We start from the raw sequence: 12,264 nt of genomic DNA, 5'->3' as shown, positions 1-12,264 counted from the left end.
CATGGTGCTTTACAAATGTCATTTTTTATCTCAATAGATTAGGATTGTCCTTGCTTAAGCAAATTGGTGCATTGGAAAATGAATTGTTCAGTCATTTTGTGTCTTGACTTTAAAGCTAATCTGGATTTTTGGTGCTTGATAACAAAGATATATCGTTTAACTATACAACCAGGAGGAAACCAATTAAATGAACAAGGTTTGGTGAATAAATTGTCACTTGAACAGATTCGCAGCAACTTCTCCAATTGTGTGTCCAAAGGGAGCAGAAAGAGAAATCAGTAGGCCTGAATGCACGTATAAGTGCTCATGAAAACCTGTTAAAATAACATGCTCAGTTACTGGCAAATCAGGGTTGATTGTCTACTGTCACGTAGTCAGGTTAGTCATAGTGGATGATTTCTTCTCTTTCCACATTTTAGGCCATATTTTCTACCTTTGAATATGTAGAAGTATGGCTGAACTTTATTTTTTTTTAAATGCACAATAGAAATGAAGGAAAGGTCCTCTGAAGCAATTGCCAAATTATAATTCATCTAGTTGCACTTCATACTTTTTGCTCCTAAATTTAAAGAATTGTGGGATGTCTGTCAGAGATACTTTGATGCCTTAGGGGTACTATTATCTTATCCAAATAAGTGTTCCTCCCATAATTGAAGATTGCAACTTAGATACTTAGTCATTTTGAATGATTTTTGTTCATGTCCTCCCATTAATTTTGTACAGAAGATTTAACTTGTGTGCTAACATTCCGTGGGGATTAGTGTAGTTCTCCAGCTACTTGTTACCCTCCCCTTTTGCCACGTGACCAGCCTACTTTATTTTCAGTTATCTATATCCATGTTTGATGGTGGGGTTTTTTTTTAAACTATTTCTGATATGTGAGTTATAATTTACAAGATGCTTCAGTATTTTTATGCCCATCACCCCATATATTTTGGGTTACCTGAAAATTTTTTTCTTCTGAGATTTTGCAGTTGTATGATTCTCATCCATATACCATCATGAGGGAAATATTGGTACTAAGTTGGGTGAGTATCAAAACTCTTTGGGATTATTGATTGCATCACACAATTTCCCCAAAGCAAATCCTCTTTCTTCTACATTCAGTTCTAGGCCTATTTAATTTTCCATCTGTAATGGATATATGTCCCGGTATACTAATTCATACTAATGCTGCCCATTGAGCACCCCACTGAATTTTACAATCTGTTTTTTGAAGCCCTTCAAGAAAATAGACAAATTGTACCATTCACAAAGAATATATGAGGGGTCTTTGGAGGATTAGACAGATAAGATGGCAGAAAAAGCTCACATTCAGAGTTTAGATCAAAAGTGGGGTCTAGAATGACTGAGATCCTTAACAACCTTTCATAGCTTCAGAACATAATTTCAACAAACCCCAGAGTACAATCACAGCTTGAACCTAGGAAAGAATAGGGAATAGGCCTAATGATTCTGTGGACACGTTCTGTAGGAAGGAGTTCTGTTAGACAAGACGGGTAGCAGGCAAAGTGAAGACTGAAAACTTCTATGACCTAATTTGCTTGTGTAGAATACTGGGATTAATAGAAACAGGCTTAGTTTTGTATTAAAAAGTGGATACATATTCTTTTTATGACACACTAACTCTATGACCCTGGGCAAAATAATTAATCTTGCAATGCTATAGTCAATTCTTTGGGACTATAAAATACGGAGAAGTTGCCAAATAATATTGATAGAAGGAATTTCCTTATCTGGGAGTTCCCCATACAGTTGAATTCTTAGGTCCACTTCCCATCCCCCATATTCCCCTGTATTGATTATTAATGTAAAAAATAGCTAGCACACATAGAAACAACTACCAAAAAACTAACCAATCAAACAACCAAACCTCAAGAAAGGTTGCATAATAATGTCAAAGAGGGTGATGGGAGTAAAGGGAATAGCCAGTGTTCTCTAAGGGTGACAAGCCAAAGTGATGACAGAAAGTAGTGGGGAAAACTCGTGAGCTAAGCATGGGGCTGCTGGTTAAAGAAAAGTGGTGACTGAGGAATAATACAAGAGGTGTAGCAGGCCCATTGCACCACAGAGATAAGTGGTAAGCTTTCTGTGATTTATATTGGTAAAAGAACACTCAGAAAGGGAGGCAGACCTCAGGAGACTGGAGAGTGAATTTTCATTGAGGAATTGGACATTTGGCATAGGACCCTAATTTGGTCCAATTCATCTCACTAAATATTTAATATCTGCTCTGCACCAGGTACTGTATTAGATACAGAAAGGAAAGTGAAAAATTGGTCATTAAAGTGACAGCTGGGTACAGAAGAGGTTTTTTTTTTTTTGAAAGAAAGAGCACATGATCAGAGAATGGCCTTTTTAGAGTTCAACCTATTCACAAAAAGAATCTATTTTGACAAAAAGTTGTCTCACCTTTGCTTGAAGGACCTCCAAGGAGGGAGAACCCTCCACTTCTCAAGGTAGTCAATCCACTTTTGAACTTCTCTAAATGTTAGAAAGTTTTTCCTAACATTAAAACTCTTTGCTCTTGGTTCTTTGCTCTGACTTATGTTTATTCAAAGGCAAAGAGGAAGGAGTGGTTGCAGAAAAAATGGCTGAATACATAGCAAATCTCATTTTTGATGAGACTTGGTAACTCAGTACTATATAATTCATCCAGGAAAATTTTCTTGACTTTAGCACAGTCTTTTTTTTTTTTTAATAAAAATTCTCATTTAGGGGCCAGCTAGATGGTTCAGTGGATAGAGTATCAGCCTTGAAGTCAGAAGGACTTCAAAATTCAAATTTAGTTCAAATCTAGCCTCAGACACTTACCACTTCCTAGCTGTGTCACTTAACCCCAATTGCCTCAGCCAAAAAAAAAAAAAAAAAAAAAAAAAAAAAAAAAAAAAAAGTCTTAACAAGAGATTTGAATATTTTTACTTTAGTCAGATTTGGTAACTTGTTCTTGAAAATACCATAGAGAGTGTTTGTTCTTTTGTATATTTCTCCAAAAGGAGTTATTTAAAACAAATCAACAAAACAGTTTTCAGGATTATAAAAAAATTTTTATTCTAATTTTAATACTGGGAATCTTCATGTATTTTTTTTTTGGTGGGGGGAAAGGGAGGGTGGGTGAAGAAAGGCAATCAGAGTTAAGTGATCTGCCCAGAAACATAGCTAGCTAGTAATTATCTAAGGCCAGATTCGAACCCAGGTACAGGGCCAGTGTTCTCTCTATCCACTGAGAGTGAAGCCAGTCATTTTTCATAATTCTGCCTCTCACTTAAATCCCAATTCACTTGAAAGTTAAGACATCACCCTCTGCCACTGGTCCTCTTTGAAAGCAAAGGATGAATATCAATCCAGCCATTGCACTACTTGACTGCCCTGGAATTTTCAACTTAAAGATATAAATATTTATGCCTCTTTGTTTTTTTTACACCAAATTTCCCCACATTCCCTTATTGAACCCTCATTAGTAACAAAACAACACAGTAGTTTTGCAAAAGTGACTGTGGCTGATATAATAAAATCCCATAACTTTAGTTCTTTACCTCTGTATTAAGAAATCATCACCCCCTTTACCAATTAAGAATGACCTACCTGTATGGTTTCTTCTTTTTTTGTTTCCTCCTACACTTTTATTATCTTTGATATTTTAAGGAGCTAATTGATGGTAAGAAACCATAGATCATTACTAACAAATTCTGAAGCTAATTTATGTCTTTGGTATCAAAGTTGGCAAAAGGAGGAGAGGAGTCTGGAGAATGAGTCAGGAGGGAGAATGGGCTAATTTTTCTTATGGTGACATATGTTATCCTTTCACAGTTTGGAGCTTGCAAGGATATTGCTCTCGAGACTTCCTTTTCCCTCCCTGGTTCAGGAAGTTCTTGTTATTTATCACACAGCATTCTTGAGAGTCCCTGGAACAACAAAATGATGTATAGTAGGGCCAGCTAACCTAGTGACTTTTGTATTTTATATGAAAGAATTGCTACTTCTGGGAGTTGGTAAGAGATTCACTGAAATTCATATATGATCTTTCTGGCAGAGTGTGGAAATAAATGGAGATTCGGTCTGGGAGTGAAGAAAACCTGGGATTCAAGGCTTGATTCTGATATCTGCTAGCTGTGTGACCCTGAGCAAGTCACTTAATCTCTTAGTATACTAGGCAACTCTTTAAAATTATAAATTTCATGGCTAATATGGAAACACATTTTTGACTTCACAGAAATACTGGGAATTATATTGTTTGCATTCTCAATAACTGGGGGAGATATTAGAAGGAGAGAAAGGATTTAGAATTAAACCATCTTAAATTAACATTAAAAAAAAATCAGTACCCCTAAGAACTCTTGATTATTTGGGTTATATCTGTTGAAAAAATTAAAACTGATAATTTTTTTAAAAAATTATACATTGTAGAACTGTTCTTAGTCTGTACTGGTAGAGAGACTTTCTTCATTGGAATCTCCCTAAATTGATGAAATCATAATTCTAAACATAAGAAAAAAAACCAAATGAACAAACAAACATAACCTATCATCATAATACACAAACACACCAATGAAAATACTTTTAGCCTCTCCTGCCTTTTTCAGGGCTTACCATTGTGCTTTGTTCCAGAAGCCTTGGATAGGAAGTAATCTCTTCTGGTGATCCCACTAAGAACTATTATCCCTCTTTCACAATTGAATTAAGCAGATGAAAGTGATTAGGTAGCTGTGATGTAATGAATAGAATGGTGGGCCTGGAGTGGGAAGACAAGGTCAAATCTATCCTCAGACACTTATTAACTGCATGACCCTGGGCAAGTCATTGTTTGTCTAGGTTTCCTCAACTGTAAAATTGTGAAACAGAGATAACAGCACTTTCCTCCCAGGGTGATTATAAGGATCAAATATTACAAAATTGGTGTCAGAAGTGGGATTGGACATGAAACTGGGCCCTTGGACTTTCTGATACAATAGGAATGGACAAGGTGTCCCCAGAGATTTATTTCTCCAGAGTCTGATTCTCTTGTTAATTGCCCTCTGTTTCTTTACTACATCTCCTATTAATTTGCAAATTGCATATGCCTCCTACTGTCTACCTCTGCCTAATGGGTTAAAATGAGCATTGTTAAGTTGTACACTATATATTAGAATTGTGTTGTAGAATGCTTGTTTTTGTGATTTAAGTGACATCTTTGTAGAATCACTTGTACAGGTTGCTTGAGTAGTATCATTATCTTTCAGCGTTTGCCTTTGCTATGGGACAGGTATACTCTAAGGATGGGGAGAGGGAAGGGATTAATTTAGGCCACTGACAGTGCCATTTCCTCCTGCCCAAATTAAGGAAAAGCCTATCCATCTTATGTGGAGATATTCCTTACTTCATCAACTTGTGACACTGTTGACATATTGCTTAATTTAGCTCATATGTCACATACAATCAATGGAATTATTTTCTATGGCATAGCTGTTCTGGAATGACTGGACATCTAGCCTTATAAAATAGGGCATCTCACATCATGAGGAAAATCTGAGGTCCATTTCATTAGAGGAGACGAAAGACCCTTTAATAAAGTGCCATTAGCACAGACCTCTGCCTCAGTCTCTCTTATTGTAGGTGGGATAATTTTAATCCTCACAACTGAAAAAGATTACTGAACTTTCATAGTTGAAACAGTAAACAGAACTAATCCTCACTTTAGGTCTTCTGTGGAAGATTAGGTTATAAGAAAAAAGAAAAACATTGTAAGACATCTTTTCCCTAGCTGTGGAAATAAAGAAATAAAAGTCAGATAATCAAAATTGTAGAACTGACAAAAACATCTTGGTAGATTAAGCAGTTTGGAAATTAATCATTTAAGATTGCAAGAGAGAATTTCTGAGACTGAGTAATTCCAGGAACTCTCTACTGAAATATCTTAGTAAATTTTGGGAGTACAACTCTGTAGAATTTGTTTTAAGGAAAAATAAGGATTAAATTTTGTAAGGTTTTAAAAAGTAAATGACAAGATTAATATTTTTGTTGTTCTAGGACAATAAAGTAAGGCAGCTAGTTTTGAAATAATCCCAGAGTGAAGAAGGAAAAAAAGGTAAATAGTTTGTACCTTATAGCAACCTTTTGTTAATCCTTCCTTGATTCCCCTCTCCTCGTGAACCCCTCTTATCCCAGATCAGATTGAAAAAATGCCGGAAAAATGCAGGGAAACTTGAATTACATTCTTCCCCTTTAGCCAAGCAAGGTCCACCTGGTAGAGGGGTGCAGCAGCTGCAAAAGGGTTCCCCACTGGCAGTGGCCTCAATAGCCCTGTGCTCCTGCATGTTCTGCACCCTGGGGGTATCACTCAGATGTATCACATCATGCCCATTTTGCCTCAGCAGCTGTAAGTGAGCTCAGCAACACCTGGCTCCATATCTGAAGCTATTAGGGGGTCAGGATCCACAGCCAGCATCTGCCGCCACCAGGAACTACCGCCAATGAGCAAATCCTAACACAGCCATTTTAGCTCCTGGGATTCTCATTCTGAAATCAATGCTCAATTCACTTCCCCAAATCCAGTCAGAATTTCCACTACATGCCCAACCTTTGGCAGACCCTGCCCAGCTGCTGCCTGGGAAGGTCCTGATACAACCTATCAAGGTAGCATGAAAGGTATGGGGCAGTGGATCTTGGCCCTCCTTGAGCCCACCCTTCTCTGCTCCAGTTGTAGAAACTCATTAGTTATATAATCTTAACCAAGTATTTGCCACAGTTTCTGGATCTGTAAAAAGAAAATTAATGGTATTTATCTCCCATGGTGGTTGTGAGATCAAAATAACGGTAAGGTGCTTAAACAGTGACTAACATATGCTATACATATTATTTCTTTAATGAATGTAATTGTTCCATACTTGATAACTCTAAATATAGTTTTAAAATGTCCAAGTTATATAAGATTAATGATTTTTATATGGGATAATTTAGAATTGCAATTGATGTCATCTGAAATTTTCTACATGATATTTATGTTATTATTGTATTTACAAATTCTCTTATATTATGAAAATTGAGAGACAATTATAGTAGAAATGCTGTTAGGCAAAACTTTTTAATCTGAATACTGCTACACATGAATTGGAGTTTTAAAAGGATGTGACAAAAAAACAAATTTTTGAAAACTGTTAAATATTTAATGAGAGGGCAGCTAGATGGTACAGTGAATAGAGCACCAGCTCTGAAGTCAGGAGGAACCAGTTCAAATCTAGCCTCAGACACTTAACACATGCTAGTTGTGTGACCCTGTGCAAATCACTTAACCCCAATTGCCTAGCAAAAAATAATAATATTTAATAAGGTATGTTTTCTAACAAAGCAGATAATATTTATTATAATGGCAAGTTTTCTTTTTTTTTTTAAAAAGTATTTTGTTTTTTTTCAAATACATGTGAAAATAGATTCAACATTCATCTTTGCAAAACCTTGTGTTCCAATTTTTTCTCCCTCTCTTCCCTTCATCCTCTTCCCTAAGACAGCAAGCAATCCAATTTAGGTTAAATATGTGCAATTCTTCTAAACATATTTCTATATTTGTACAATGGCAAATTTTCAGTTGAAATTCTTGGCTATTATGAAAGTGTATAGAGTGGTTTAAGGATGTAGCTTCAACATATTAGTGATGAGTCAACTATCAGATATTTGCTGTATGTCTGAAGCCTCAGGATATATGGATAATTTTAAAGTATAACTAAAGGATTAATGAAATGTTAACTATCAGGGAAACATCAGGAAAGATATTCAAACCCTGAGTTGTGGTTAATGAAATTTTGTTATTTAAGACAAAAATTCCTGGGACTGTAATTTACTATTATTTTGAGTTTTGATTACAGAGATAGTTGTCTGAATTGTCTTGAAGCCAATAGTAGAAAATAGATTATGTTGCAGTGTGGGAATTACTAAAAATGAACGTCTGTGAATGGGAGAAATTCTGGGGATGGCTGAGTTTGGACCCTTATGATTCTGTTTCCCCACTATGTTATTTCTTTTCTGAAATGAATATATATTATATATTTATAACTATTTCCCTCTTTTTCCTTTTATATCAAATTTTCATAATCAAGAAATTTTGTAAGTACAACACTAAATCTATTAAATTGATACCAAAACATCTCTGAGTTGGTAAAATAGGATACAAATATGAACAGCTTATGATTTTTACAATAACCTTTTCAAAATACATGCAAAAGATAATTTTCAACATTTACCCTTGCAAAACTCTATGTTCCAGATTTTTCTTCCTCCCTCCCCCTTCCCCTATTCCCCAGAGAGCAAATAATCCAATAAAGGTTAAACATGTGCAATTCTTTTAAACATATTTCCACATTTATCATGCTGCACAAGAAAAATCAGATCAAAAAGGGGGAGGGGGGAAAGCAAACAAACAATAACAAAGATGAAAATATTCTTTTAAACATATTTCCACATTTATCATGCTGCACAAGAAAAATCAGATCAAAAAGGGGGGAGGGGGGGAAAGCAAACAAACAACAACAAAGATGAAAATACTTGTTGTGATCCACATTCAGTCCCCACAGTCCTCTCTCATGGTGCAGATGGCTCTCTCCATCACAAGTTTATTGGCTTGAATCACCTCACTGCTGAAAAGAACCACGTCCATCACAGTTGATCATCACATTGTATACAGTGTTCTCTAGGTTCTACTTGCATCACTTAGTATTAGATCTTTCTCTCCAGGCCTTTCTGAAATCATCCTGCTGATCATTTCTTATAGAACAATAATATTCCATTACATTCATATGCCATAAATTATTCAGCCATTTCCCATCAATGAACATCCATTCAGTTTTCAGTTCTTTGCCATGCAAAAAGGACTGTTACTTGTGAGTCCTTTCCCCTTTTTTATGATCTCTTTGGGATACAGACCTAGTAGAGAGACTGCTGGATCTAAGCATATGCACAGTTTGATAACCCTTTGGGCATAAGAACATCTTACAATTTTTATATTTGTGATCAAATTATAATATAGAAATAACATTCTTTTAAGAGGGAAATAAATAAATAAATAAAAAGACAAAGATGTAATGGAAAGATTTTCTAAATAAATAAGACAGTAAATATTGAAAAAGGCAGCAGTATTAGACTATTTTTCTCTAAGAGTCATATATAAATTTATATGATTGGCTTTCAAAATCTATCATGAAAATTCAGACTTTGAGCATGCTTTGGTAATAAGTTCTTAAAATTGGATTAAGAATTAACTAAATATTAAGGAAGTTACACATAAATTGTGTTGTTAATAATAAAGTGAAATTATTTTCCATTATTAAAACATCTATCTGATATTTTTAAAAGACAGAATTCATTTTATAGTTAGGCTATCATAAATTTTTTTAAAGAGATTCTTATATTAGGTACAGGATTTAGGGGAGGATAGAAAAAGCAAATGATATGTAAGCCAAATTCTCTGAAATTTCAAAATGGTGGGCCAAATTCAAATGATATTATTAGCAGAATTATGCAGGAACCTTTAGGTTTGGATCCAGAGAAGTAGAACTCTCTTTAGAGCTGTACTGAGAATAAAGTCCAAGAAAAGCTATGTAGAGACAGATAATTACATGAGACTTTTGGGACTCAAAATGTGCAGGTTAAATGGACATTGAAAATACTAGATACTAAAATATGAGAAGACAATGTTAATTAATATTGGTGATAACTATTGTATTGCTTTGTTCTTTTATATTAAGACATTTAAGTTTTCTTGGTTACCTTGGTGATATGTAAATTTGCTTTCTCAGAATGAGTTCATTGTGAGATCTCTAAGTAGTTTGTACCTGACTTAATATAATTATGCAATTATGGGAATTATTAATTTGAAATTTTTTATTGCATTGTTTAAACCTAGCCCTGCATGACTAAGAAATTGGATTATTTCTATGTGTTCTTTAGAGATTCATAACTAAGGGCCTGGGTTATGTTGGCAAGAAACTCAGATCCAAAGGTTGATGCAAGAACCTTTCTCTAAGGGCCCCTACCAGGTTTGTTCTTCTGACTGCTCCCACAGCTGTCAACCTTGTGGGTGTGGACTCCTGGATCATCTAAAGAAAGCCCCATGCCTGAGTGGACAGAAAAATCTCCTGGGACCTAAAAGTTCATCTAGTATGTACCCAGAAGCAACTAATACCCAAATGACATAGCTATCCCAAGATTCCGGATGAGGGCTGAGAATACTGCCCTAGGTTTTTCCTTTTCCCTTTTATTATACCCCCAACCAAGACCCTGATTCAAGCATATATTGGCATTTTCTTGCTTCCTCCCTCTTTACTGCTTGCACACAAACAATGGCTGGCAAAGATAACTGGAACACACTTCCCCCAATAGGTCCCATCAAGGAATTAATGAATCCCCTGGGCAACATCTTGCCCTGGTTTAACTAGTCTCTTGTGATAGCTTGGCTTATATCTGCCCCTCCTTTATTGGCTACAAGGGGAGGTGCTTTTTCAGACCCTTACATGTGCCCCAAAGGGGAAAAAGTCAAGATTTTAGATGTCCTGTTTTCCAAGGTTAAGTCTAGCTTGGTACAGCAACAATTCTTTGCATAAACACCTTTAGCATAATAATCTTTAGCATAACAACAAATCCCAGCATTGGGACTTATGATTTTCCTATTTTTTAGGGGATCCTGACTTGAGAGATGGAACTGCAGCTGACATACTACAGGAGAAAGTGGTCAATCACACCTCCTGTGACTGTGAACAATTTTTCTGCACCTGTAACTGCTAAGTGAACTGAACCAGGTGCTGCACTTATGTTTCTGCCATCCTCACATGAATTCTGTGCCCCACTGGATGTTCACAAAACTGAGCAACTCTTAAGACTTGAGATAATCACGTCGCTCAACAATTCTAAAAACTTGGAGGCTGTTCCCACAAGATTCAAGAATGCTTGTATTGTCCCCAAAATTCCTGCATGCATGGACCTGCTATAGGAACTGTTTCTTCAAGATCTTAAGAATGACTGGATTGCGCCCTGCCTTTTTGTGGTTTTCATGCTTAAAAACTCTACCCTGCAACAGGTGAGCAAGCCTTCCTTCTCTGGAAAGTGGACTTCTACTTGAAAGAATTTTCCTCACTGTGAAATTAAACTGCTATTTGATTCTTTACTCACCTGCCTCTGGCCTGCTTTGTTTGACTCTGGCCACCCACAGATTAGAGACTGGTCTAGTCCATACTACATTTAAAATTCTTTTGTCAATATTTACAAAGTGCCTTGCAAACATTAAACAACTATACTATTATATTAGGTTAAAATCAAGTTAACCTGCAAGGATTGTTGCCGTCATAGACCTCAGTTTAGTAGGACCAGATGTTGTCACTGGACATTCTTATTCAAAGTGAGGATTTATCCCTGGCATTCCTTGAGCTAAGAAGGGTAAGAATGAACTCGTCAACCACTACTAGGAGATACCATTGCTACTTTTGTCTTAAGAACAGAGAATAAGCAATAGTACATCAACGGAAACCTTCTGATGGTGTTTTTCTCCCCCTCAGCTCTAAGGCTCTCTCTGCCACTTGCTGCAGAGTGAACTCTTCCAGTCTATTTCTTGGGTCCTACCTGCAAAATAACTTTAAAAATATGTTAAGGAAGGACATGGGCCAGGAGCTAACCTGTTTACAGTCACCTTTTAGATGAAAGATTTATTTACTTCTAAATGAAAAATTAGCCAAACAAATGAACAATGAATACATGGTGGCGAATAATGATTTATTGTAAACCCCAACTGAAATTTAAGAAAGCTGCTACCAACTACGGTCTGGCCTTAAGGACTGAGAAGTCAGATTTCTTCTAGATATGGTTAATCAAATTCAAGAGAAAGATGGTCGTTGATGATGTTCAGTCACATCCAACTCTTTGTGACTCCATTTGGGCTTTTCTCTCACAAAGATAATGGAGTGGGTTGCCATTTCCTTTTCCAAACACCTTTAAATGATGCCATAAAACAATTCTTGGAGGAGCATAACTCAACAGAAGGTTGAGATGAAATCATTTTCCAGCCCAACACAACTTAGAGTGTTGTCAGGAAAGGTTTGTTGCATCAGAATGAGAGTGGAGTACAATCCCATGCAGGTTGTGCCAGTGCCCACCCAGTGCAGCAAATCAGGAGCAGACCTTGGGAAATGCTGAATTAGCAGCAGCAGCAGCAGTTGCTGCTGCTTCCAGAGCTTTCAGCCCACAGACAGTTAAGGGCAGAGGGGGTCAAACAACTCATCAGAAGGAATTTACAGGGGTCTCTTTGCA

General features: G+C 36.3%; 1 protein-coding gene across 2 annotated transcripts in view; it reads left to right on the top strand.

Annotated features, from left to right (window-relative positions):
- DYRK2 (dual specificity tyrosine phosphorylation regulated kinase 2) overlaps positions 1–11,260 on the top strand; it is a 71,382-nt gene extending 60,122 nt beyond the window's left edge. The window contains exons 6-8 of one of the 2 annotated variants that reach the window (XR_004229921.1): positions 6,007–6,064; positions 9,916–10,125; positions 10,643–11,260. The gene's annotated coding sequence lies outside the window, so the exon portion shown is untranslated. The remainder of the gene's footprint in view (positions 1–6,006; positions 6,065–9,915; positions 10,126–10,642) is intronic. The other variant, XR_004229922.1, reaches the window with a different exon arrangement.
- Positions 11,261–12,264: the final 1,004 nt, after the last annotated feature.

This window comes from Sarcophilus harrisii, chromosome 5 (assembly GCF_902635505.1).
Source record: "Sarcophilus harrisii chromosome 5, mSarHar1.11, whole genome shotgun sequence".
Taxonomy (NCBI): Eukaryota; Metazoa; Chordata; class Mammalia; order Dasyuromorphia; family Dasyuridae; genus Sarcophilus; species Sarcophilus harrisii.
The sequence above is the reverse complement of the archived record's forward strand: the minus strand, read 5'-3'. Positions and strand labels throughout refer to the sequence as shown.